This window comes from Garra rufa, unplaced genomic scaffold (genome assembly GCF_049309525.1).
Source record: "Garra rufa unplaced genomic scaffold, GarRuf1.0 hap1_unplaced_011, whole genome shotgun sequence".
Lineage (NCBI taxonomy): Eukaryota > Metazoa > Chordata > Actinopteri > Cypriniformes > Cyprinidae > Garra > Garra rufa.
In genome coordinates this window covers 293,704-313,499 of record NW_027394286.1, presented here as the reverse complement: position 1 = coordinate 313,499, position 19,796 = coordinate 293,704, and the positions used below count along the sequence as shown (strand labels likewise).

General features: G+C 41.9%; 34 non-coding genes and 1 pseudogene across 34 annotated transcripts; all 35 read right to left on the bottom strand.

Annotated features, from left to right (window-relative positions):
• On the bottom strand, nucleotides 1-107 carry LOC141314672 (5S ribosomal RNA; annotated as a pseudogene).
• Nucleotides 108-191: 84 nt separating this feature from the next.
• LOC141314660 (5S ribosomal RNA) lies at nucleotides 192-310 on the bottom strand. Its single transcript, XR_012350207.1, has one exon. It is a non-coding gene; the product is annotated as a 5S ribosomal RNA (ribosomal RNA).
• Nucleotides 311-394: 84 nt separating this feature from the next.
• Nucleotides 395-513, bottom strand: LOC141314642 (5S ribosomal RNA). The gene has a single exon (XR_012350188.1). It is a non-coding gene; the product is annotated as a 5S ribosomal RNA (ribosomal RNA).
• Nucleotides 514-1,266: 753 nt separating this feature from the next.
• Nucleotides 1,267-1,385, bottom strand: LOC141314641 (5S ribosomal RNA). The gene has a single exon (XR_012350187.1). It is a non-coding gene; the product is annotated as a 5S ribosomal RNA (ribosomal RNA).
• A 753-nt stretch (nucleotides 1,386-2,138) lies between these two features.
• LOC141314639 (5S ribosomal RNA) lies at nucleotides 2,139-2,257 on the bottom strand. Its single transcript, XR_012350186.1, has one exon. It is a non-coding gene; the product is annotated as a 5S ribosomal RNA (ribosomal RNA).
• A 753-nt stretch (nucleotides 2,258-3,010) lies between these two features.
• LOC141314638 (5S ribosomal RNA) lies at nucleotides 3,011-3,129 on the bottom strand. Its single transcript, XR_012350185.1, has one exon. It is a non-coding gene; the product is annotated as a 5S ribosomal RNA (ribosomal RNA).
• A 753-nt stretch (nucleotides 3,130-3,882) lies between these two features.
• Nucleotides 3,883-4,001, bottom strand: LOC141314637 (5S ribosomal RNA). Its single transcript, XR_012350184.1, has one exon. It is a non-coding gene; the product is annotated as a 5S ribosomal RNA (ribosomal RNA).
• An 84-nt stretch (nucleotides 4,002-4,085) lies between these two features.
• LOC141314636 (5S ribosomal RNA) lies at nucleotides 4,086-4,204 on the bottom strand. Its single transcript, XR_012350183.1, has one exon. It is a non-coding gene; the product is annotated as a 5S ribosomal RNA (ribosomal RNA).
• An 84-nt stretch (nucleotides 4,205-4,288) lies between these two features.
• LOC141314635 (5S ribosomal RNA) lies at nucleotides 4,289-4,407 on the bottom strand. The gene has a single exon (XR_012350182.1). It is a non-coding gene; the product is annotated as a 5S ribosomal RNA (ribosomal RNA).
• Nucleotides 4,408-5,160: 753 nt separating this feature from the next.
• On the bottom strand, nucleotides 5,161-5,279 carry LOC141314633 (5S ribosomal RNA). The gene has a single exon (XR_012350179.1). It is a non-coding gene; the product is annotated as a 5S ribosomal RNA (ribosomal RNA).
• An 84-nt stretch (nucleotides 5,280-5,363) lies between these two features.
• On the bottom strand, nucleotides 5,364-5,482 carry LOC141314659 (5S ribosomal RNA). The gene has a single exon (XR_012350206.1). It is a non-coding gene; the product is annotated as a 5S ribosomal RNA (ribosomal RNA).
• Nucleotides 5,483-5,566: 84 nt separating this feature from the next.
• Nucleotides 5,567-5,685, bottom strand: LOC141314632 (5S ribosomal RNA). Its single transcript, XR_012350178.1, has one exon. It is a non-coding gene; the product is annotated as a 5S ribosomal RNA (ribosomal RNA).
• A 753-nt stretch (nucleotides 5,686-6,438) lies between these two features.
• On the bottom strand, nucleotides 6,439-6,557 carry LOC141314631 (5S ribosomal RNA). Its single transcript, XR_012350177.1, has one exon. It is a non-coding gene; the product is annotated as a 5S ribosomal RNA (ribosomal RNA).
• A 753-nt stretch (nucleotides 6,558-7,310) lies between these two features.
• Nucleotides 7,311-7,429, bottom strand: LOC141314630 (5S ribosomal RNA). Its single transcript, XR_012350176.1, has one exon. It is a non-coding gene; the product is annotated as a 5S ribosomal RNA (ribosomal RNA).
• A 753-nt stretch (nucleotides 7,430-8,182) lies between these two features.
• Nucleotides 8,183-8,301, bottom strand: LOC141314628 (5S ribosomal RNA). Its single transcript, XR_012350175.1, has one exon. It is a non-coding gene; the product is annotated as a 5S ribosomal RNA (ribosomal RNA).
• An 84-nt stretch (nucleotides 8,302-8,385) lies between these two features.
• LOC141314627 (5S ribosomal RNA) lies at nucleotides 8,386-8,504 on the bottom strand. The gene has a single exon (XR_012350174.1). It is a non-coding gene; the product is annotated as a 5S ribosomal RNA (ribosomal RNA).
• An 84-nt stretch (nucleotides 8,505-8,588) lies between these two features.
• On the bottom strand, nucleotides 8,589-8,707 carry LOC141314626 (5S ribosomal RNA). The gene has a single exon (XR_012350173.1). It is a non-coding gene; the product is annotated as a 5S ribosomal RNA (ribosomal RNA).
• Nucleotides 8,708-9,460: 753 nt separating this feature from the next.
• On the bottom strand, nucleotides 9,461-9,579 carry LOC141314625 (5S ribosomal RNA). The gene has a single exon (XR_012350172.1). It is a non-coding gene; the product is annotated as a 5S ribosomal RNA (ribosomal RNA).
• Nucleotides 9,580-10,332: 753 nt separating this feature from the next.
• On the bottom strand, nucleotides 10,333-10,451 carry LOC141314624 (5S ribosomal RNA). Its single transcript, XR_012350171.1, has one exon. It is a non-coding gene; the product is annotated as a 5S ribosomal RNA (ribosomal RNA).
• Nucleotides 10,452-11,204: 753 nt separating this feature from the next.
• LOC141314623 (5S ribosomal RNA) lies at nucleotides 11,205-11,323 on the bottom strand. The gene has a single exon (XR_012350169.1). It is a non-coding gene; the product is annotated as a 5S ribosomal RNA (ribosomal RNA).
• An 84-nt stretch (nucleotides 11,324-11,407) lies between these two features.
• Nucleotides 11,408-11,526, bottom strand: LOC141314621 (5S ribosomal RNA). The gene has a single exon (XR_012350167.1). It is a non-coding gene; the product is annotated as a 5S ribosomal RNA (ribosomal RNA).
• A 753-nt stretch (nucleotides 11,527-12,279) lies between these two features.
• Nucleotides 12,280-12,398, bottom strand: LOC141314620 (5S ribosomal RNA). Its single transcript, XR_012350166.1, has one exon. It is a non-coding gene; the product is annotated as a 5S ribosomal RNA (ribosomal RNA).
• Nucleotides 12,399-12,482: 84 nt separating this feature from the next.
• On the bottom strand, nucleotides 12,483-12,601 carry LOC141314619 (5S ribosomal RNA). Its single transcript, XR_012350165.1, has one exon. It is a non-coding gene; the product is annotated as a 5S ribosomal RNA (ribosomal RNA).
• A 753-nt stretch (nucleotides 12,602-13,354) lies between these two features.
• LOC141314617 (5S ribosomal RNA) lies at nucleotides 13,355-13,473 on the bottom strand. The gene has a single exon (XR_012350164.1). It is a non-coding gene; the product is annotated as a 5S ribosomal RNA (ribosomal RNA).
• A 753-nt stretch (nucleotides 13,474-14,226) lies between these two features.
• On the bottom strand, nucleotides 14,227-14,345 carry LOC141314616 (5S ribosomal RNA). The gene has a single exon (XR_012350163.1). It is a non-coding gene; the product is annotated as a 5S ribosomal RNA (ribosomal RNA).
• Nucleotides 14,346-15,098: 753 nt separating this feature from the next.
• On the bottom strand, nucleotides 15,099-15,217 carry LOC141314615 (5S ribosomal RNA). The gene has a single exon (XR_012350162.1). It is a non-coding gene; the product is annotated as a 5S ribosomal RNA (ribosomal RNA).
• An 84-nt stretch (nucleotides 15,218-15,301) lies between these two features.
• LOC141314614 (5S ribosomal RNA) lies at nucleotides 15,302-15,420 on the bottom strand. The gene has a single exon (XR_012350161.1). It is a non-coding gene; the product is annotated as a 5S ribosomal RNA (ribosomal RNA).
• An 84-nt stretch (nucleotides 15,421-15,504) lies between these two features.
• Nucleotides 15,505-15,623, bottom strand: LOC141314613 (5S ribosomal RNA). Its single transcript, XR_012350160.1, has one exon. It is a non-coding gene; the product is annotated as a 5S ribosomal RNA (ribosomal RNA).
• Nucleotides 15,624-16,376: 753 nt separating this feature from the next.
• LOC141314612 (5S ribosomal RNA) lies at nucleotides 16,377-16,495 on the bottom strand. Its single transcript, XR_012350158.1, has one exon. It is a non-coding gene; the product is annotated as a 5S ribosomal RNA (ribosomal RNA).
• Nucleotides 16,496-16,579: 84 nt separating this feature from the next.
• LOC141314657 (5S ribosomal RNA) lies at nucleotides 16,580-16,698 on the bottom strand. Its single transcript, XR_012350204.1, has one exon. It is a non-coding gene; the product is annotated as a 5S ribosomal RNA (ribosomal RNA).
• Nucleotides 16,699-16,782: 84 nt separating this feature from the next.
• Nucleotides 16,783-16,901, bottom strand: LOC141314611 (5S ribosomal RNA). The gene has a single exon (XR_012350157.1). It is a non-coding gene; the product is annotated as a 5S ribosomal RNA (ribosomal RNA).
• Nucleotides 16,902-17,654: 753 nt separating this feature from the next.
• On the bottom strand, nucleotides 17,655-17,773 carry LOC141314609 (5S ribosomal RNA). Its single transcript, XR_012350155.1, has one exon. It is a non-coding gene; the product is annotated as a 5S ribosomal RNA (ribosomal RNA).
• A 753-nt stretch (nucleotides 17,774-18,526) lies between these two features.
• LOC141314608 (5S ribosomal RNA) lies at nucleotides 18,527-18,645 on the bottom strand. Its single transcript, XR_012350154.1, has one exon. It is a non-coding gene; the product is annotated as a 5S ribosomal RNA (ribosomal RNA).
• Nucleotides 18,646-18,729: 84 nt separating this feature from the next.
• On the bottom strand, nucleotides 18,730-18,848 carry LOC141314606 (5S ribosomal RNA). The gene has a single exon (XR_012350153.1). It is a non-coding gene; the product is annotated as a 5S ribosomal RNA (ribosomal RNA).
• Nucleotides 18,849-18,932: 84 nt separating this feature from the next.
• LOC141314605 (5S ribosomal RNA) lies at nucleotides 18,933-19,051 on the bottom strand. Its single transcript, XR_012350152.1, has one exon. It is a non-coding gene; the product is annotated as a 5S ribosomal RNA (ribosomal RNA).
• Between the last annotated feature and the right edge of the window lie 745 nt (nucleotides 19,052-19,796).

The following is a 19,796-nucleotide window of genomic DNA, read 5'->3' as shown; positions in this document are numbered from 1 at the left end:
CTGGTATTCCCAGGCGGTCTCCCATCCAAGTACTAAGCAGGCCCGACGCTGCTTAGCTTCCGAGATCAGACGAGATCGGGCGCTCTCAGCGCGGTATGGCCGTAAGCGAGGGCTGCTCCAAAAAGTGGGCTATTTAAAGATCAGCCTCCGTAAAAGCCAGCATATTATATAAATAGTGAAGAAAAGGCAAAAGCTTACAGCACCTGGTATTCCCAGGCGGTCTCCCATCCAAGTACTAAGCAGGCCCGACGCTGCTTAGCTTCCGAGATCAGAAGAGATCGGGCGCTCTCAGCGCGGTATGGCCGTAAGCGAGGGCTGCTCCAAAAAGTGGGCTATTTAAAGATCAGCCTCCGTAAAAGCCAGCATATTATATAAATAGTGAAGAAAAGGCAAAAGCTTACAGCACCTGGTATTCCCAGGCGGTCTCCCATCCAAGTACTAAGCAGGCCCGACGCTGCTTAGCTTCCGAGATCAGACGAGATCGGGCGCTCTCAGCGCGGTATGGCCGTAAGCGAGGGCTGCTCCAAAAAGTGGGCTATTTAAAGATCAGCCTCCGTAATAGCCAGCATATTATATAAATAGTGAAGAAAAGGCAAAAGCTTACAGCACCTGGTATTCCCAGGCGGTCTCCCATCCAAGTGTAACAATCGGCCTCATCAGCCGAGTTACAAGACTAAAATGGGATCAGATTTAACTGTGAGAGATGACTAGTGGTTAAAAGAATGAGACATAAAAGAAGATTGGTTTAAATAGATTTGGTTTATTTACAAGGTTCACATAAAAGACTTTAAAACAACACGATAAAACGAGGTAAACGCTGTTAAAAGAATACAGTTCATTTGTCCATACCCTAAAAACAGTCCAAGAATCCCAGTGTGTTGATAAGTCCAATGTGAGTGTCCACCGGTGTATATACAATCCACAGAAAGTGTAATCCAAAGTTTGCAGGTGGTGAATGGAAAGGTGAGCTCTAAAATTAGCAACTCCTCAATCCAACAGTTTGGTGACTGTCCTTTGTTTGTCATGCTGCTCTCTTATACAGTTGTACTTCCTGCTTCCTGTCATGTGTCTAGTCACATGGCAGGCCAACCATCCATTTTTTAAAGACACACACTCACTTAAAATGTTAAGAGTAATAAAATGGCCTAAAAAACATGTAAAACACTTAAAACTCTATAATACATTTAAATGATTGTAATAAATAGAGCGGTAAAACACGTCTTTCTAAAAGCCAGCATATTATATAAATAGTGAAGAAAAGGCAAAAGCTTACAGCACCTGGTATTCCCAGGCGGTCTCCCATCCAAGTACTAAGCAGGCCCGACGCTGCTTAGCTTCCGAGATCAGACGAGATCGGGCGCTCTCAGCGCGGTATGGCCGTAAGCGAGGGCTGCTCCAAAAAGTGGGCCATTTAAAGATCAGCCTCCGTAAAAGCCAGCATATTATATAAATAGTGAAGAAAAGGCAAAAGCTTACAGCACCTGGTATTGCCAGGCGGTCTCCCATCCAAGTGTAACAATCGGCCTTATCAGCCGAGTTACAAGACTAAAATGGGATCAGATTTAACTGTGAGAGATGACTAGTGGTTAAAAGAATGAGACATAAAAGAAGATTGGTTTAAATAGATTTGGTTTATTTACAAGGTTCACATAAAAGACTTTAAAACAACACGATAAAACGAGGTAAACGCTGTTAAAAGAATACAGTTCATTTGTCCATACCCTAAAAACAGTCCAAGAATCCCAGTGTGTTGATAAGTCCAATGTGAGTGTCCACCGGTGTATATACAATCCACAGAAAGTGTAATCCAAAGTTTGCAGGTGGTGAATGGAAAGGTGAGCTCTAAAATTAGCAACTCCTCAATCCAACAGTTTGGTGACTGTCCTTTGTTTGTCATGCTGCTCTCTTATACAGTTGTACTTCCTGCTTCCTGTCATGTGTCTAGTCACATGGCAGGCCAACCATCCATTTTTTAAAGACACACACTCACTTAAAATGTTAAGAGTAATAAAATGGCCTAAAAAACATGTAAAACACTTAAAACTCTATAATACATTTAAATGATTGTAATAAATAGAGCGGTAAAACACGTCTTTCTAAAAGCCAGCATATTATATAAATAGTGAAGAAAAGGCAAAAGCTTACAGCACCTGGTATTCCCAGGCGGTCTCCCATCCAAGTACTAAGCAGGCCCGACGCTGCTTAGCTTCCGAGATCAGACGAGATCGGGCGCTCTCAGCGCGGTATGGCCGTAAGCGAGGGCTGCTCCAAAAAGTGGGCTATTTAAAGATCAGCCTCCGTAAAAGCCAGCATATTATATAAATAGTGAAGAAAAGGCAAAAGCTTACAGCACCTGGTATTGCCAGGCGGTCTCCCATCCAAGTGTAACAATCGGCCTTATCAGCCGAGTTACAAGACTAAAATGGGGTCAGATTTAACTGTGAGAGATGACTAGTGGTTAAAAGAATGAGACATAAAAGAAGATTGGTTTAAATAGATTTGGTTTATTTACAAGGTTCACATAAAAGACTTTAAAACAACACGATAAAACGAGGTAAACGCTGTTAAAAGAATACAGTTCATTTGTCCATACCCTAAAAACAGTCCAAGAATCCCAGTGTGTTGATAAGTCCAATGTGAGTGTCCACCGGTGTATATACAATCCACAGAAAGTGTAATCCAAAGTTTGCAGGTGGTGAATGGAAAGGTGAGCTCTAAAATTAGCAACTTCTCAATCCAACAGTTTGGTGACTGTCCTTTGTTTGTCATGCTGCTCTCTTATACAGTTGTACTTCCTGCTTCCTGTCATGTGTCTAGTCACATGGCAGGCCAACCATCCATTTTTTAAAGACACACACTCACTTAAAATGTTAAGAGTAATAAAATGGCCTAAAAAACATGTAAAACACTTAAAACTCTATAATACATTTAAATGATTGTAATAAATAGAGCGGTAAAACACGTCTTTCTAAAAGCCAGCATATTATATAAATAGTGAAGAAAAGGCAAAAGCTTACAGCACCTGGTATTCCCAGGCGGTCTCCCATCCAAGTACTAAGCAGGCCCGACGCTGCTTAGCTTCCGAGATCAGACGAGATCGGGCGCTCTCAGCGCGGTATGGCCGTAAGCGAGGGCTGCTCCAAAAAGTGGGCCATTTAAAGATCAGCCTCCGTAAAAGCCAGCATATTATATAAATAGTGAAGAAAAGGCAAAAGCTTACAGCACCTGGTATTGCCAGGCGGTCTCCCATCCAAGTGTAACAATCGGCCTTATCAGCCGAGTTACAAGACTAAAATGGGGTCAGATTTAACTGTGAGAGATGACTAGTGGTTAAAAGAATGAGACATAAAAGAAGATTGGTTTAAATAGATTTGGTTTATTTACAAGGTTCACATAAAAGACTTTAAAACAACACGATAAAACGAGGTAAACGCTGTTAAAAGAATACAGTTCATTTGTCCATACCCTAAAAACAGTCCAAGAATCCCAGTGTGTTGATAAGTCCAATGTGAGTGTCCACCGGTGTATATACAATCCACAGAAAGTGTAATCCAAAGTTTGCAGGTGGTGAATGGAAAGGTGAGCTCTAAAATTAGCAACTCCTCAATCCAACAGTTTGGTGACTGTCCTTTGTTTGTCATGCTGCTCTCTTATACAGTTGTACTTCCTGCTTCCTGTCATGTGTCTAGTCACATGGCAGGCCAACCATCCATTTTTTAAAGACACACACTCACTTAAAATGTTAAGAGTAATAAAATGGCCTAAAAAACATGTAAAACACTTAAAACTCTATAATACATTTAAATGATTGTAATAAATAGAGCGGTAAAACACGTCTTTCTAAAAGCCAGCATATTATATAAATAGTGAAGAAAAGGCAAAAGCTTACAGCACCTGGTATTCCCAGGCGGTCTCCCATCCAAGTACTAAGCAGGCCCGACGCTGCTTAGCTTCCGAGATCAGACGAGATCGGGCGCTCTCAGCGCGGTATGGCCGTAAGCGAGGGCTGCTCCAAAAAGTGGGCTATTTAAAGATCAGCCTCCGTAAAAGCCAGCATATTATATAAATAGTGAAGAAAAGGCAAAAGCTTACAGCACCTGGTATTCCCAGGCGGTCTCCCATCCAAGTACTAAGCAGGCCCGACGCTGCTTAGCTTCCGAGATCAGACGAGATCGGGCGCTCTCAGCGCGGTATGGCCGTAAGCGAGGGCTGCTCCAAAAAGTGGGCTATTTAAAGATCAGCCTCCGTAAAAGCCAGCATATTATATAAATAGTGAAGAAAAGGCAAAAGCTTACAGCACCTGGTATTCCCAGGCGGTCTCCCATCCAAGTACTAAGCAGGCCCGACGCTGCTTAGCTTCCGAGATCAGACGAGATCGGGCGCTCTCAGCGCGGTATGGCCGTAAGCGAGGGCTGCTCCAAAAAGTGGGCTATTTAAAGATCAGCCTCCGTAAAAGCCAGCATATTATATAAATAGTGAAGAAAAGGCAAAAGCTTACAGCACCTGGTATTCCCAGGCGGTCTCCCATCCAAGTGTAACAATCGGCCTTATCAGCCGAGTTACAAGACTAAAATGGGATCAGATTTAACTGTGAGAGATGACTAGTGGTTAAAAGAATGAGACATAAAAGAAGATTGGTTTAAATAGATTTGGTTTATTTACAAGGTTCACATAAAAGACTTTAAAACAACACGATAAAACGAGGTAAACGCTGTTAAAAGAATACAGTTCATTTGTCCATACCCTAAAAACAGTCCAAGAATCCCAGTGTGTTGATAAGTCCAATGTGAGTGTCCACCGGTGTATATACAATCCACAGAAAGTGTAATCCAAAGTTTGCAGGTGGTGAATGGAAAGGTGAGCTCTAAAATTAGCAACTCCTCAATCCAACAGTTTGGTGACTGTCCTTTGTTTGTCATGCTGCTCTCTTATACAGTTGTACTTCCTGCTTCCTGTCATGTGTCTAGTCACATGGCAGGCCAACCATCCATTTTTTAAAGACACACACTCACTTAAAATGTTAAGAGTAATAAAATGGCCTAAAAAACATGTAAAACACTTAAAACTCTATAATACATTTAAATGATTGTAATAAATAGAGCGGTAAAACACGTCTTTCTAAAAGCCAGCATATTATATAAATAGTGAAGAAAAGGCAAAAGCTTACAGCACCTGGTATTCCCAGGCGGTCTCCCATCCAAGTACTAAGCAGGCCCGACGCTGCTTAGCTTCCGAGATCAGACGAGATCGGGCGCTCTCAGCGCGGTATGGCCGTAAGCGAGGGCTGCTCCAAAAAGTGGGCTATTTAAAGATCAGCCTCCGTAAAAGCCAGCATATTATATAAATAGTGAAGAAAAGGCAAAAGCTTACAGCACCTGGTATTCCCAGGCGGTCTCCCATCCAAGTACTAAGCAGGCCCGACGCTGCTTAGCTTCCGAGATCAGAAGAGATCGGGCGCTCTCAGCGCGGTATGGCCGTAAGCGAGGGCTGCTCCAAAAAGTGGGCTATTTAAAGATCAGCCTCCGTAAAAGCCAGCATATTATATAAATAGTGAAGAAAAGGCAAAAGCTTACAGCACCTGGTATTCCCAGGCGGTCTCCCATCCAAGTACTAAGCAGGCCCGACGCTGCTTAGCTTCCGAGATCAGACGAGATCGGGCGCTCTCAGCGCGGTATGGCCGTAAGCGAGGGCTGCTCCAAAAAGTGGGCTATTTAAAGATCAGCCTCCGTAATAGCCAGCATATTATATAAATAGTGAAGAAAAGGCAAAAGCTTACAGCACCTGGTATTCCCAGGCGGTCTCCCATCCAAGTGTAACAATCGGCCTCATCAGCCGAGTTACAAGACTAAAATGGGATCAGATTTAACTGTGAGAGATGACTAGTGGTTAAAAGAATGAGACATAAAAGAAGATTGGTTTAAATAGATTTGGTTTATTTACAAGGTTCACATAAAAGACTTTAAAACAACACGATAAAACGAGGTAAACGCTGTTAAAAGAATACAGTTCATTTGTCCATACCCTAAAAACAGTCCAAGAATCCCAGTGTGTTGATAAGTCCAATGTGAGTGTCCACCGGTGTATATACAATCCACAGAAAGTGTAATCCAAAGTTTGCAGGTGGTGAATGGAAAGGTGAGCTCTAAAATTAGCAACTCCTCAATCCAACAGTTTGGTGACTGTCCTTTGTTTGTCATGCTGCTCTCTTATACAGTTGTACTTCCTGCTTCCTGTCATGTGTCTAGTCACATGGCAGGCCAACCATCCATTTTTTAAAGACACACACTCACTTAAAATGTTAAGAGTAATAAAATGGCCTAAAAAACATGTAAAACACTTAAAACTCTATAATACATTTAAATGATTGTAATAAATAGAGCGGTAAAACACGTCTTTCTAAAAGCCAGCATATTATATAAATAGTGAAGAAAAGGCAAAAGCTTACAGCACCTGGTATTCCCAGGCGGTCTCCCATCCAAGTACTAAGCAGGCCCGACGCTGCTTAGCTTCCGAGATCAGACGAGATCGGGCGCTCTCAGCGCGGTATGGCCGTAAGCGAGGGCTGCTCCAAAAAGTGGGCCATTTAAAGATCAGCCTCCGTAAAAGCCAGCATATTATATAAATAGTGAAGAAAAGGCAAAAGCTTACAGCACCTGGTATTGCCAGGCGGTCTCCCATCCAAGTGTAACAATCGGCCTTATCAGCCGAGTTACAAGACTAAAATGGGATCAGATTTAACTGTGAGAGATGACTAGTGGTTAAAAGAATGAGACATAAAAGAAGATTGGTTTAAATAGATTTGGTTTATTTACAAGGTTCACATAAAAGACTTTAAAACAACACGATAAAACGAGGTAAACGCTGTTAAAAGAATACAGTTCATTTGTCCATACCCTAAAAACAGTCCAAGAATCCCAGTGTGTTGATAAGTCCAATGTGAGTGTCCACCGGTGTATATACAATCCACAGAAAGTGTAATCCAAAGTTTGCAGGTGGTGAATGGAAAGGTGAGCTCTAAAATTAGCAACTTCTCAATCCAACAGTTTGGTGACTGTCCTTTGTTTGTCATGCTGCTCTCTTATACAGTTGTACTTCCTGCTTCCTGTCATGTGTCTAGTCACATGGCAGGCCAACCATCCATTTTTTAAAGACACACACTCACTTAAAATGTTAAGAGTAATAAAATGGCCTAAAAAACATGTAAAACACTTAAAACTCTATAATACATTTAAATGATTGTAATAAATAGAGCGGTAAAACACGTCTTTCTAAAAGCCAGCATATTATATAAATAGTGAAGAAAAGGCAAAAGCTTACAGCACCTGGTATTCCCAGGCGGTCTCCCATCCAAGTACTAAGCAGGCCCGACGCTGCTTAGCTTCCGAGATCAGACGAGATCGGGCGCTCTCAGCGCGGTATGGCCGTAAGCGAGGGCTGCTCCAAAAAGTGGGCCATTTAAAGATCAGCCTCCGTAAAAGCCAGCATATTATATAAATAGTGAAGAAAAGGCAAAAGCTTACAGCACCTGGTATTGCCAGGCGGTCTCCCATCCAAGTGTAACAATCGGCCTTATCAGCCGAGTTACAAGACTAAAATGGGGTCAGATTTAACTGTGAGAGATGACTAGTGGTTAAAAGAATGAGACATAAAAGAAGATTGGTTTAAATAGATTTGGTTTATTTACAAGGTTCACATAAAAGACTTTAAAACAACACGATAAAACGAGGTAAACGCTGTTAAAAGAATACAGTTCATTTGTCCATACCCTAAAAACAGTCCAAGAATCCCAGTGTGTTGATAAGTCCAATGTGAGTGTCCACCGGTGTATATACAATCCACAGAAAGTGTAATCCAAAGTTTGCAGGTGGTGAATGGAAAGGTGAGCTCTAAAATTAGCAACTCCTCAATCCAACAGTTTGGTGACTGTCCTTTGTTTGTCATGCTGCTCTCTTATACAGTTGTACTTCCTGCTTCCTGTCATGTGTCTAGTCACATGGCAGGCCAACCATCCATTTTTTAAAGACACACACTCACTTAAAATGTTAAGAGTAATAAAATGGCCTAAAAAACATGTAAAACACTTAAAACTCTATAATACATTTAAATGATTGTAATAAATAGAGCGGTAAAACACGTCTTTCTAAAAGCCAGCATATTATATAAATAGTGAAGAAAAGGCAAAAGCTTACAGCACCTGGTATTCCCAGGCGGTCTCCCATCCAAGTACTAAGCAGGCCCGACGCTGCTTAGCTTCCGAGATCAGACGAGATCGGGCGCTCTCAGCGCGGTATGGCCGTAAGCGAGGGCTGCTCCAAAAAGTGGGCTATTTAAAGATCAGCCTCCGTAAAAGCCAGCATATTATATAAATAGTGAAGAAAAGGCAAAAGCTTACAGCACCTGGTATTCCCAGGCGGTCTCCCATCCAAGTACTAAGCAGGCCCGACGCTGCTTAGCTTCCGAGATCAGACGAGATCGGGCGCTCTCAGCGCGGTATGGCCGTAAGCGAGGGCTGCTCCAAAAAGTGGGCTATTTAAAGATCAGCCTCCGTAAAAGCCAGCATATTATATAAATAGTGAAGAAAAGGCAAAAGCTTACAGCACCTGGTATTCCCAGGCGGTCTCCCATCCAAGTACTAAGCAGGCCCGACGCTGCTTAGCTTCCGAGATCAGACGAGATCGGGCGCTCTCAGCGCGGTATGGCCGTAAGCGAGGGCTGCTCCAAAAAGTGGGCTATTTAAAGATCAGCCTCCGTAAAAGCCAGCATATTATATAAATAGTGAAGAAAAGGCAAAAGCTTACAGCACCTGGTATTCCCAGGCGGTCTCCCATCCAAGTGTAACAATCGGCCTTATCAGCCGAGTTACAAGACTAAAATGGGATCAGATTTAACTGTGAGAGATGACTAGTGGTTAAAAGAATGAGACATAAAAGAAGATTGGTTTAAATAGATTTGGTTTATTTACAAGGTTCACATAAAAGACTTTAAAACAACACGATAAAACGAGGTAAACGCTGTTAAAAGAATACAGTTCATTTGTCCATACCCTAAAAACAGTCCAAGAATCCCAGTGTGTTGATAAGTCCAATGTGAGTGTCCACCGGTGTATATACAATCCACAGAAAGTGTAATCCAAAGTTTGCAGGTGGTGAATGGAAAGGTGAGCTCTAAAATTAGCAACTCCTCAATCCAACAGTTTGGTGACTGTCCTTTGTTTGTCATGCTGCTCTCTTATACAGTTGTACTTCCTGCTTCCTGTCATGTGTCTAGTCACATGGCAGGCCAACCATCCATTTTTTAAAGACACACACTCACTTAAAATGTTAAGAGTAATAAAATGGCCTAAAAAACATGTAAAACACTTAAAACTCTATAATACATTTAAATGATTGTAATAAATAGAGCGGTAAAACACGTCTTTCTAAAAGCCAGCATATTATATAAATAGTGAAGAAAAGGCAAAAGCTTACAGCACCTGGTATTCCCAGGCGGTCTCCCATCCAAGTACTAAGCAGGCCCGACGCTGCTTAGCTTCCGAGATCAGACGAGATCGGGCGCTCTCAGCGCGGTATGGCCGTAAGCGAGGGCTGCTCCAAAAAGTGGGCTATTTAAAGATCAGCCTCCGTAAAAGCCAGCATATTATATAAATAGTGAAGAAAAGGCAAAAGCTTACAGCACCTGGTATTGCCAGGCGGTCTCCCATCCAAGTGTAACAATCGGCCTTATCAGCCGAGTTACAAGACTAAAATGGGGTCAGATTTAACTGTGAGAGATGACTAGTGGTTAAAAGAATGAGACATAAAAGAAGATTGGTTTAAATAGATTTGGTTTATTTACAAGGTTCACATAAAAGACTTTAAAACAACACGATAAAACGAGGTAAACGCTGTTAAAAGAATACAGTTCATTTGTCCATACCCTAAAAACAGTCCAAGAATCCCAGTGTGTTGATAAGTCCAATGTGAGTGTCCACCGGTGTATATACAATCCACAGAAAGTGTAATCCAAAGTTTGCAGGTGGTGAATGGAAAGGTGAGCTCTAAAATTAGCAACTCCTCAATCCAACAGTTTGGTGACTGTCCTTTGTTTGTCATGCTGCTCTCTTATACAGTTGTACTTCCTGCTTCCTGTCATGTGTCTAGTCACATGGCAGGCCAACCATCCATTTTTTAAAGACACACACTCACTTAAAATGTTAAGAGTAATAAAATGGCCTAAAAAACATGTAAAACACTTAAAACTCTATAATACATTTAAATGATTGTAATAAATAGAGCGGTAAAACACGTCTTTCTAAAAGCCAGCATATTATATAAATAGTGAAGAAAAGGCAAAAGCTTACAGCACCTGGTATTCCCAGGCGGTCTCCCATCCAAGTACTAAGCAGGCCCGACGCTGCTTAGCTTCCGAGATCAGACGAGATCGGGCGCTCTCAGCGCGGTATGGCCGTAAGCGAGGGCTGCTCCAAAAAGTGGGCCATTTAAAGATCAGCCTCCGTAAAAGCCAGCATATTATATAAATAGTGAAGAAAAGGCAAAAGCTTACAGCACCTGGTATTGCCAGGCGGTCTCCCATCCAAGTGTAACAATCGGCCTTATCAGCCGAGTTACAAGACTAAAATGGGGTCAGATTTAACTGTGAGAGATGACTAGTGGTTAAAAGAATGAGACATAAAAGAAGATTGGTTTAAATAGATTTGGTTTATTTACAAGGTTCACATAAAAGACTTTAAAACAACACGATAAAACGAGGTAAACGCTGTTAAAAGAATACAGTTCATTTGTCCATACCCTAAAAACAGTCCAAGAATCCCAGTGTGTTGATAAGTCCAATGTGAGTGTCCACCGGTGTATATACAATCCACAGAAAGTGTAATCCAAAGTTTGCAGGTGGTGAATGGAAAGGTGAGCTCTAAAATTAGCAACTCCTCAATCCAACAGTTTGGTGACTGTCCTTTGTTTGTCATGCTGCTCTCTTATACAGTTGTACTTCCTGCTTCCTGTCATGTGTCTAGTCACATGGCAGGCCAACCATCCATTTTTTAAAGACACACACTCACTTAAAATGTTAAGAGTAATAAAATGGCCTAAAAAACATGTAAAACACTTAAAACTCTATAATACATTTAAATGATTGTAATAAATAGAGCGGTAAAACACGTCTTTCTAAAAGCCAGCATATTATATAAATAGTGAAGAAAAGGCAAAAGCTTACAGCACCTGGTATTCCCAGGCGGTCTCCCATCCAAGTACTAAGCAGGCCCGACGCTGCTTAGCTTCCGAGATCAGACGAGATCGGGCGCTCTCAGCGCGGTATGGCCGTAAGCGAGGGCTGCTCCAAAAAGTGGGCTATTTAAAGATCAGCCTCCGTAAAAGCCAGCATATTATATAAATAGTGAAGAAAAGGCAAAAGCTTACAGCACCTGGTATTCCCAGGCGGTCTCCCATCCAAGTACTAAGCAGGCCCGACGCTGCTTAGCTTCCGAGATCAGACGAGATCGGGCGCTCTCAGCGCGGTATGGCCGTAAGCGAGGGCTGCTCCAAAAAGTGGGCTATTTAAAGATCAGCCTCCGTAAAAGCCAGCATATTATATAAATAGTGAAGAAAAGGCAAAATCTTACAGCACCTGGTATTCCCAGGCGGTCTCCCATCCAAGTGTAACAATCGGCCTTATCAGCCGAGTTACAAGACTAAAATGGGATCAGATTTAACTGTGAGAGATGACTAGTGGTTAAAAGAATGAGACATAAAAGAAGATTGGTTTAAATAGATTTGGTTTATTTACAAGGTTCACATAAAAGACTTTAAAACAACACGATAAAACGAGGTAAACGCTGTTAAAAGAATACAGTTCATTTGTCCATACCCTAAAAACAGTCCAAGAATCCCAGTGTGTTGATAAGTCCAATGTGAGTGTCCACCGGTGTATATACAATCCACAGAAAGTGTAATCCAAAGTTTGCAGGTGGTGAATGGAAAGGTGAGCTCTAAAATTAGCAACTCCTCAATCCAACAGTTTGGTGACTGTCCTTTGTTTGTCATGCTGCTCTCTTATACAGTTGTACTTCCTGCTTCCTGTCATGTGTCTAGTCACATGGCAGGCCAACCATCCATTTTTTAAAGACACACACTCACTTAAAATGTTAAGAGTAATAAAATGGCCTAAAAAACATGTAAAACACTTAAAACTCTATAATACATTTAAATGATTGTAATAAATAGAGCGGTAAAACACGTCTTTCTAAAAGCCAGCATATTATATAAATAGTGAAGAAAAGGCAAAAGCTTACAGCACCTGGTATTCCCAGGCGGTCTCCCATCCAAGTACTAAGCAGGCCCGACGCTGCTTAGCTTCCGAGATCAGACGAGATCGGGCGCTCTCAGCGCGGTATGGCCGTAAGCGAGGGCTGCTCCAAAAAGTGGGCTATTTAAAGATCAGCCTCCGTAAAAGCCAGCATATTATATAAATAGTGAAGAAAAGGCAAAAGCTTACAGCACCTGGTATTCCCAGGCGGTCTCCCATCCAAGTACTAAGCAGGCCCGACGCTGCTTAGCTTCCGAGATCAGACGAGATCGGGCGCTCTCAGCGCGGTATGGCCGTAAGCGAGGGCTGCTCCAAAAAGTGGGCTATTTAAAGATCAGCCTCCGTAAAAGCCAGCATATTATATAAATAGTGAAGAAAAGGCAAAAGCTTACAGCACCTGGTATTCCCAGGCGGTCTCCCATCCAAGTGTAACAATCGGCCTTATCAGCCGAGTTACAAGACTAAAATGGGATCAGATTTAACTGTGAGAGATGACTAGTGGTTAAAAGAATGAGACATAAAAGAAGATTGGTTTAAATAGATTTGGTTTATTTACAAGGTTCACATAAAAGACTTTAAAACAACACGATAAAACGAGGTAAACGCTGTTAAAAGAATACAGTTCATTTGTCCATACCCTAAAAACAGTCCAAGAATCCCAGTGTGTTGATAAGTCCAATGTGAGTGTCCACCGGTGTATATACAATCCACAGAAAGTGTAATCCAAAGTTTGCAGGTGGTGAATGGAAAGGTGAGCTCTAAAATTAGCAACTCCTCAATCCAACAGTTTGGTGACTGTCCTTTGTTTGTCATGCTGCTCTCTTATACAGTTGTACTTCCTGCTTCCTGTCATGTGTCTAGTCACATGGCAGGCCAACCATCCATTTTTTAAAGACACACACTCACTTAAAATGTTAAGAGTAATAAAATGGCCTAAAAAACATGTAAAACACTTAAAACTCTATAATACATTTAAATGATTGTAATAAATAGAGCGGTAAAACACGTCTTTCTAAAAGCCAGCATATTATATAAATAGTGAAGAAAAGGCAAAAGCTTACAGCACCTGGTATTCCCAGGCGGTCTCCCATCCAAGTACTAAGCAGGCCCGACGCTGCTTAGCTTCCGAGATCAGACGAGATCGGGCGCTCTCAGCGCGGTATGGCCGTAAGCGAGGGCTGCTCCAAAAAGTGGGCTATTTAAAGATCAGCCTCCGTAAAAGCCAGCATATTATATAAATAGTGAAGAAAAGGCAAAAGCTTACAGCACCTGGTATTGCCAGGCGGTCTCCCATCCAAGTGTAACAATCGGCCTTATCAGCCGAGTTACAAGACTAAAATGGGGTCAGATTTAACTGTGAGAGATGACTAGTGGTTAAAAGAATGAGACATAAAAGAAGATTGGTTTAAATAGATTTGGTTTATTTACAAGGTTCACATAAAAGACTTTAAAACAACACGATAAAACGAGGTAAACGCTGTTAAAAGAATACAGTTCATTTGTCCATACCCTAAAACAGTCCAAGAATCCCAGTGTGTTGATAAGTCCAATGTGAGTGTCCACCGGTGTATATACAATCCACAGAAAGTGTAATCCAAAGTTTGCAGGTGGTGAATGGAAAGGTGAGCTCTAAAAATTAGCAACTTCTCAATCCAACAGTTTGGTGACTGTCCTTTGTTTGTCATGCTGCTCTCTTATACAGTTGTACTTCCTGCTTCCTGTCATGTGTCTAGTCACATGGCAGGCCAACCATCCATTTTTTAAAGACACACACTCACTTAAAATGTTAAGAGTAATAAAATGGCCTAAAAAACATGTAAAACACTTAAAACTCTATAATACATTTAAATGATTGTAATAAATAGAGCGGTAAAACACGTCTTTCTAAAAGCCAGCATATTATATAAATAGTGAAGAAAAGGCAAAAGCTTACAGCACCTGGTATTCCCAGGCGGTCTCCCATCCAAGTACTAAGCAGGCCCGACGCTGCTTAGCTTCCGAGATCAGACGAGATCGGGCGCTCTCAGCGCGGTATGGCCGTAAGCGAGGGCTGCTCCAAAAAGTGGGCCATTTAAAGATCAGCCTCCGTAAAAGCCAGCATATTATATAAATAGTGAAGAAAAGGCAAAAGCTTACAGCACCTGGTATTGCCAGGCGGTCTCCCATCCAAGTGTAACAATCGGCCTTATCAGCCGAGTTACAAGACTAAAATGGGGTCAGATTTAACTGTGAGAGATGACTAGTGGTTAAAAGAATGAGACATAAAAGAAGATTGGTTTAAATAGATTTGGTTTATTTACAAGGTTCACATAAAAGACTTTAAAACAACACGATAAAACGAGGTAAACGCTGTTAAAAGAATACAGTTCATTTGTCCATACCCTAAAAACAGTCCAAGAATCCCAGTGTGTTGATAAGTCCAATGTGAGTGTCCACCGGTGTATATACAATCCACAGAAAGTGTAATCCAAAGTTTGCAGGTGGTGAATGGAAAGGTGAGCTCTAAAATTAGCAACTCCTCAATCCAACAGTTTGGTGACTGTCCTTTGTTTGTCATGCTGCTCTCTTATACAGTTGTACTTCCTGCTTCCTGTCATGTGTCTAGTCACATGGCAGGCCAACCATCCATTTTTTAAAGACACACACTCACTTAAAATGTTAAGAGTAATAAAATGGCCTAAAAAACATGTAAAACACTTAAAACTCTATAATACATTTAAATGATTGTAATAAATAGAGCGGTAAAACACGTCTTTCTAAAAGCCAGCATATTATATAAATAGTGAAGAAAAGGCAAAAGCTTACAGCACCTGGTATTCCCAGGCGGTCTCCCATCCAAGTACTAAGCAGGCCCGACGCTGCTTAGCTTCCGAGATCAGACGAGATCGGGCGCTCTCAGCGCGGTATGGCCGTAAGCGAGGGCTGCTCCAAAAAGTGGGCTATTTAAAGATCAGCCTCCGTAAAAGCCAGCATATTATATAAATAGTGAAGAAAAGGCAAAAGCTTACAGCACCTGGTATTCCCAGGCGGTCTCCCATCCAAGTACTAAGCAGGCCCGACGCTGCTTAGCTTCCGAGATCAGACGAGATCGGGCGCTCTCAGCGCGGTATGGCCGTAAGCGAGGGCTGCTCCAAAAAGTGGGCTATTTAAAGATCAGCCTCCGTAAAAGCCAGCATATTATATAAATAGTGAAGAAAAGGCAAAAGCTTACAGCACCTGGTATTCCCAGGCGGTCTCCCATCCAAGTACTAAGCAGGCCCGACGCTGCTTAGCTTCCGAGATCAGACGAGATCGGGCGCTCTCAGCGCGGTATGGCCGTAAGCGAGGGCTGCTCCAAAAAGTGGGCTATTTAAAGATCAGCCTCCGTAAAAGCCAGCATATTATATAAATAGTGAAGAAAAGGCAAAAGCTTACAGCACCTGGTATTCCCAGGCGGTCTCCCATCCAAGTGTAACAATCGGCCTTATCAGCCGAGTTACAAGACTAAAATGGGATCAGATTTAACTGTGAGAGATGACTAGTGGTTAAAAGAATGAGACATAAAAGAAGATTGGTTTAAATAGATTTGGTTTATTTACAAGGTTCACATAAAAGACTTTAAAACAACACGATAAAACGAGGTAAACGCTGTTAAAAGAATACAGTTCATTTGTCCATACCCTAAAAACAGTCCAAGAATCCCAGTGTGTTGATAAGTCCAATGTGAGTGTCCACCGGTGTATATACAATCCACAGAAAGTGTAATCCAAAGTTTGCAGGTGGTGAATGGAAAGGTGAGCTCTAAAATTAGCAACTCCTCAATCCAACAGTTTGGTGACTGTCCTTTGTTTGTCATGCTGCTCTCTTATACAGTTGTACTTCCTGCTTCCTGTCATGTGTCTAGTCACATGGCAGGCCAACCATCCATTTTTTAAAGACACACACTCACTTAAAATGTTAAGAGTAATAAAATGGCCTAAAAAACATGTAAAACACTTAAAACTCTATAATACATTTAAATGATTGTAATAAATAGAGCGGTAAAACACGTCTTTCTAAAAGCCAGCATATTATATAAATAGTGAAGAAAAGGCAAAAGCTTACAGCACCTGGTATTCCCAGGCGGTCTCCCATCCAAGTACTAAGCAGGCCCGACGCTGCTTAGCTTCCGAGATCAGACGAGATCGGGCGCTCTCAGCGCGGTATGGCCGTAAGCGAGGGCTGCTCCAAAAAGTGGGCTATTTAAAGATCAGCCTCCGTAAAAGCCAGCATATTATATAAATAGTGAAGAAAAGGCAAAAGCTTACAGCACCTGGTATTCCCAGGCGGTCTCCCATCCAAGTACTAAGCAGGCCCGACGCTGCTTAGCTTCCGAGATCAGAAGAGATCGGGCGCTCTCAGCGCGGTATGGCCGTAAGCGAGGGCTGCTCCAAAAAGTGGGCTATTTAAAGATCAGCCTCCGTAAAAGCCAGCATATTATATAAATAGTGAAGAAAAGGCAAAAGCTTACAGCACCTGGTATTCCCAGGCGGTCTCCCATCCAAGTACTAAGCAGGCCCGACGCTGCTTAGCTTCCGAGATCAGACGAGATCGGGCGCTCTCAGCGCGGTATGGCCGTAAGCGAGGGCTGCTCCAAAAAGTGGGCTATTTAAAGATCAGCCTCCGTAATAGCCAGCATATTATATAAATAGTGAAGAAAAGGCAAAAGCTTACAGCACCTGGTATTCCCAGGCGGTCTCCCATCCAAGTGTAACAATCGGCCTCATCAGCCGAGTTACAAGACTAAAATGGGATCAGATTTAACTGTGAGAGATGACTAGTGGTTAAAAGAATGAGACATAAAAGAAGATTGGTTTAAATAGATTTGGTTTATTTACAAGGTTCACATAAAAGACTTTAAAACAACACGATAAAACGAGGTAAACGCTGTTAAAAGAATACAGTTCATTTGTCCATACCCTAAAAACAGTCCAAGAATCCCAGTGTGTTGATAAGTCCAATGTGAGTGTCCACCGGTGTATATACAATCCACAGAAAGTGTAATCCAAAGTTTGCAGGTGGTGAATGGAAAGGTGAGCTCTAAAATTAGCAACTCCTCAATCCAACAGTTTGGTGACTGTCCTTTGTTTGTCATGCTGCTCTCTTATACAGTTGTACTTCCTGCTTCCTGTCATGTGTCTAGTCACATGGCAGGCCAACCATCCATTTTTTAAAGACACACACTCACTTAAAATGTTAAGAGTAATAAAATGGCCTAAAAAACATGTAAAACACTTAAAACTCTATAATACATTTAAATGATTGTAATAAATAGAGCGGTAAAACACGTCTTTCTAAAAGCCAGCATATTATATAAATAGTGAAGAAAAGGCAAAAGCTTACAGCACCTGGTATTCCCAGGCGGTCTCCCATCCAAGTACTAAGCAGGCCCGACGCTGCTTAGCTTCCGAGATCAGACGAGATCGGGCGCTCTCAGCGCGGTATGGCCGTAAGCGAGGGCTGCTCCAAAAAGTGGGCCATTTAAAGATCAGCCTCCGTAAAAGCCAGCATATTATATAAATAGTGAAGAAAAGGCAAAAGCTTACAGCACCTGGTATTGCCAGGCGGTCTCCCATCCAAGTGTAACAATCGGCCTTATCAGCCGAGTTACAAGACTAAAATGGGGTCAGATTTAACTGTGAGAGATGACTAGTGGTTAAAAGAATGAGACATAAAAGAAGATTGGTTTAAATAGATTTGGTTTATTTACAAGGTTCACATAAAAGACTTTAAAACAACACGATAAAACGAGGTAAACGCTGTTAAAAGAATACAGTTCATTTGTCCATACCCTAAAAACAGTCCAAGAATCCCAGTGTGTTGATAAGTCCAATGTGAGTGTCCACCGGTGTATATACAATCCACAGAAAGTGTAATCCAAAGTTTGCAGGTGGTGAATGGAAAGGTGAGCTCTAAAATTAGCAACTCCTCAATCCAACAGTTTGGTGACTGTCCTTTGTTTGTCATGCTGCTCTCTTATACAGTTGTACTTCCTGCTTCCTGTCATGTGTCTAGTCACATGGCAGGCCAACCATCCATTTTTTAAAGACACACACTCACTTAAAATGTTAAGAGTAATAAAATGGCCTAAAAAACATGTAAAACACTTAAAACTCTATAATACATTTAAATGATTGTAATAAATAGAGCGGTAAAACACGTCTTTCTAAAAGCCAGCATATTATATAAATAGTGAAGAAAAGGCAAAAGCTTACAGCACCTGGTATTCCCAGGCGGTCTCCCATCCAAGTACTAAGCAGGCCCGACGCTGCTTAGCTTCCGAGATCAGACGAGATCGGGCGCTCTCAGCGCGGTATGGCCGTAAGCGAGGGCTGCTCCAAAAAGTGGGCTATTTAAAGATCAGCCTCCGTAAAAGCCAGCATATTATATAAATAGTGAAGAAAAGGCAAAAGCTTACAGCACCTGGTATTCCCAGGCGGTCTCCCATCCAAGTACTAAGCAGGCCCGACGCTGCTTAGCTTCCGAGATCAGACGAGATCGGGCGCTCTCAGCGCGGTATGGCCGTAAGCGAGGGCTGCTCCAAAAAGTGGGCTATTTAAAGATCAGCCTCCGTAAAAGCCAGCATATTATATAAATAGTGAAGAAAAGGCAAAAGCTTACAGCACCTGGTATTCCCAGGCGGTCTCCCATCCAAGTACTAAGCAGGCCCGACGCTGCTTAGCTTCCGAGATCAGACGAGATCGGGCGCTCTCAGCGCGGTATGGCCGTAAGCGAGGGCTGCTCCAAAAAGTGGGCTATTTAAAGATCAGCCTCCGTAAAAGCCAGCATATTATATAAATAGTGAAGAAAAGGCAAAAGCTTACAGCACCTGGTATTCCCAGGCGGTCTCCCATCCAAGTGTAACAATCGGCCTTATCAGCCGAGTTACAAGACTAAAATGGGATCAGATTTAACTGTGAGAGATGACTAGTGGTTAAAAGAATGAGACATAAAAGAAGATTGGTTTAAATAGATTTGGTTTATTTACAAGGTTCACATAAAAGACTTTAAAACAACACGATAAAACGAGGTAAACGCTGTTAAAAGAATACAGTTCATTTGTCCATACCCTAAAAACAGTCCAAGAATCCCAGTGTGTTGATAAGTCCAATGTGAGTGTCCACCGGTGTATATACAATCCACAGAAAGTGTAATCCAAAGTTTGCAGGTGGTGAATGGAAAGGTGAGCTCTAAAATTAGCAACTCCTCAATCCAACAGTTTGGTGACTGTCCTTTGTTTGTCATGCTGCTCTCTTATACAGTTGTACTTCCTGCTTCCTGTCATGTGTCTAGTCACATGGCAGGCCAACCATCCATTTTTTAAAGACACACACTCACTTAAAATGTTAAGAGTAATAAAATGGCCTAAAAAACATGTAAAACACTTAAAACTCTATAATACATTTAAATGATTGTAATAAATAGAGCGGTAAAACACGTCTTTCTAAAAGCCAGCATATTATATAAATAGTGAAGAA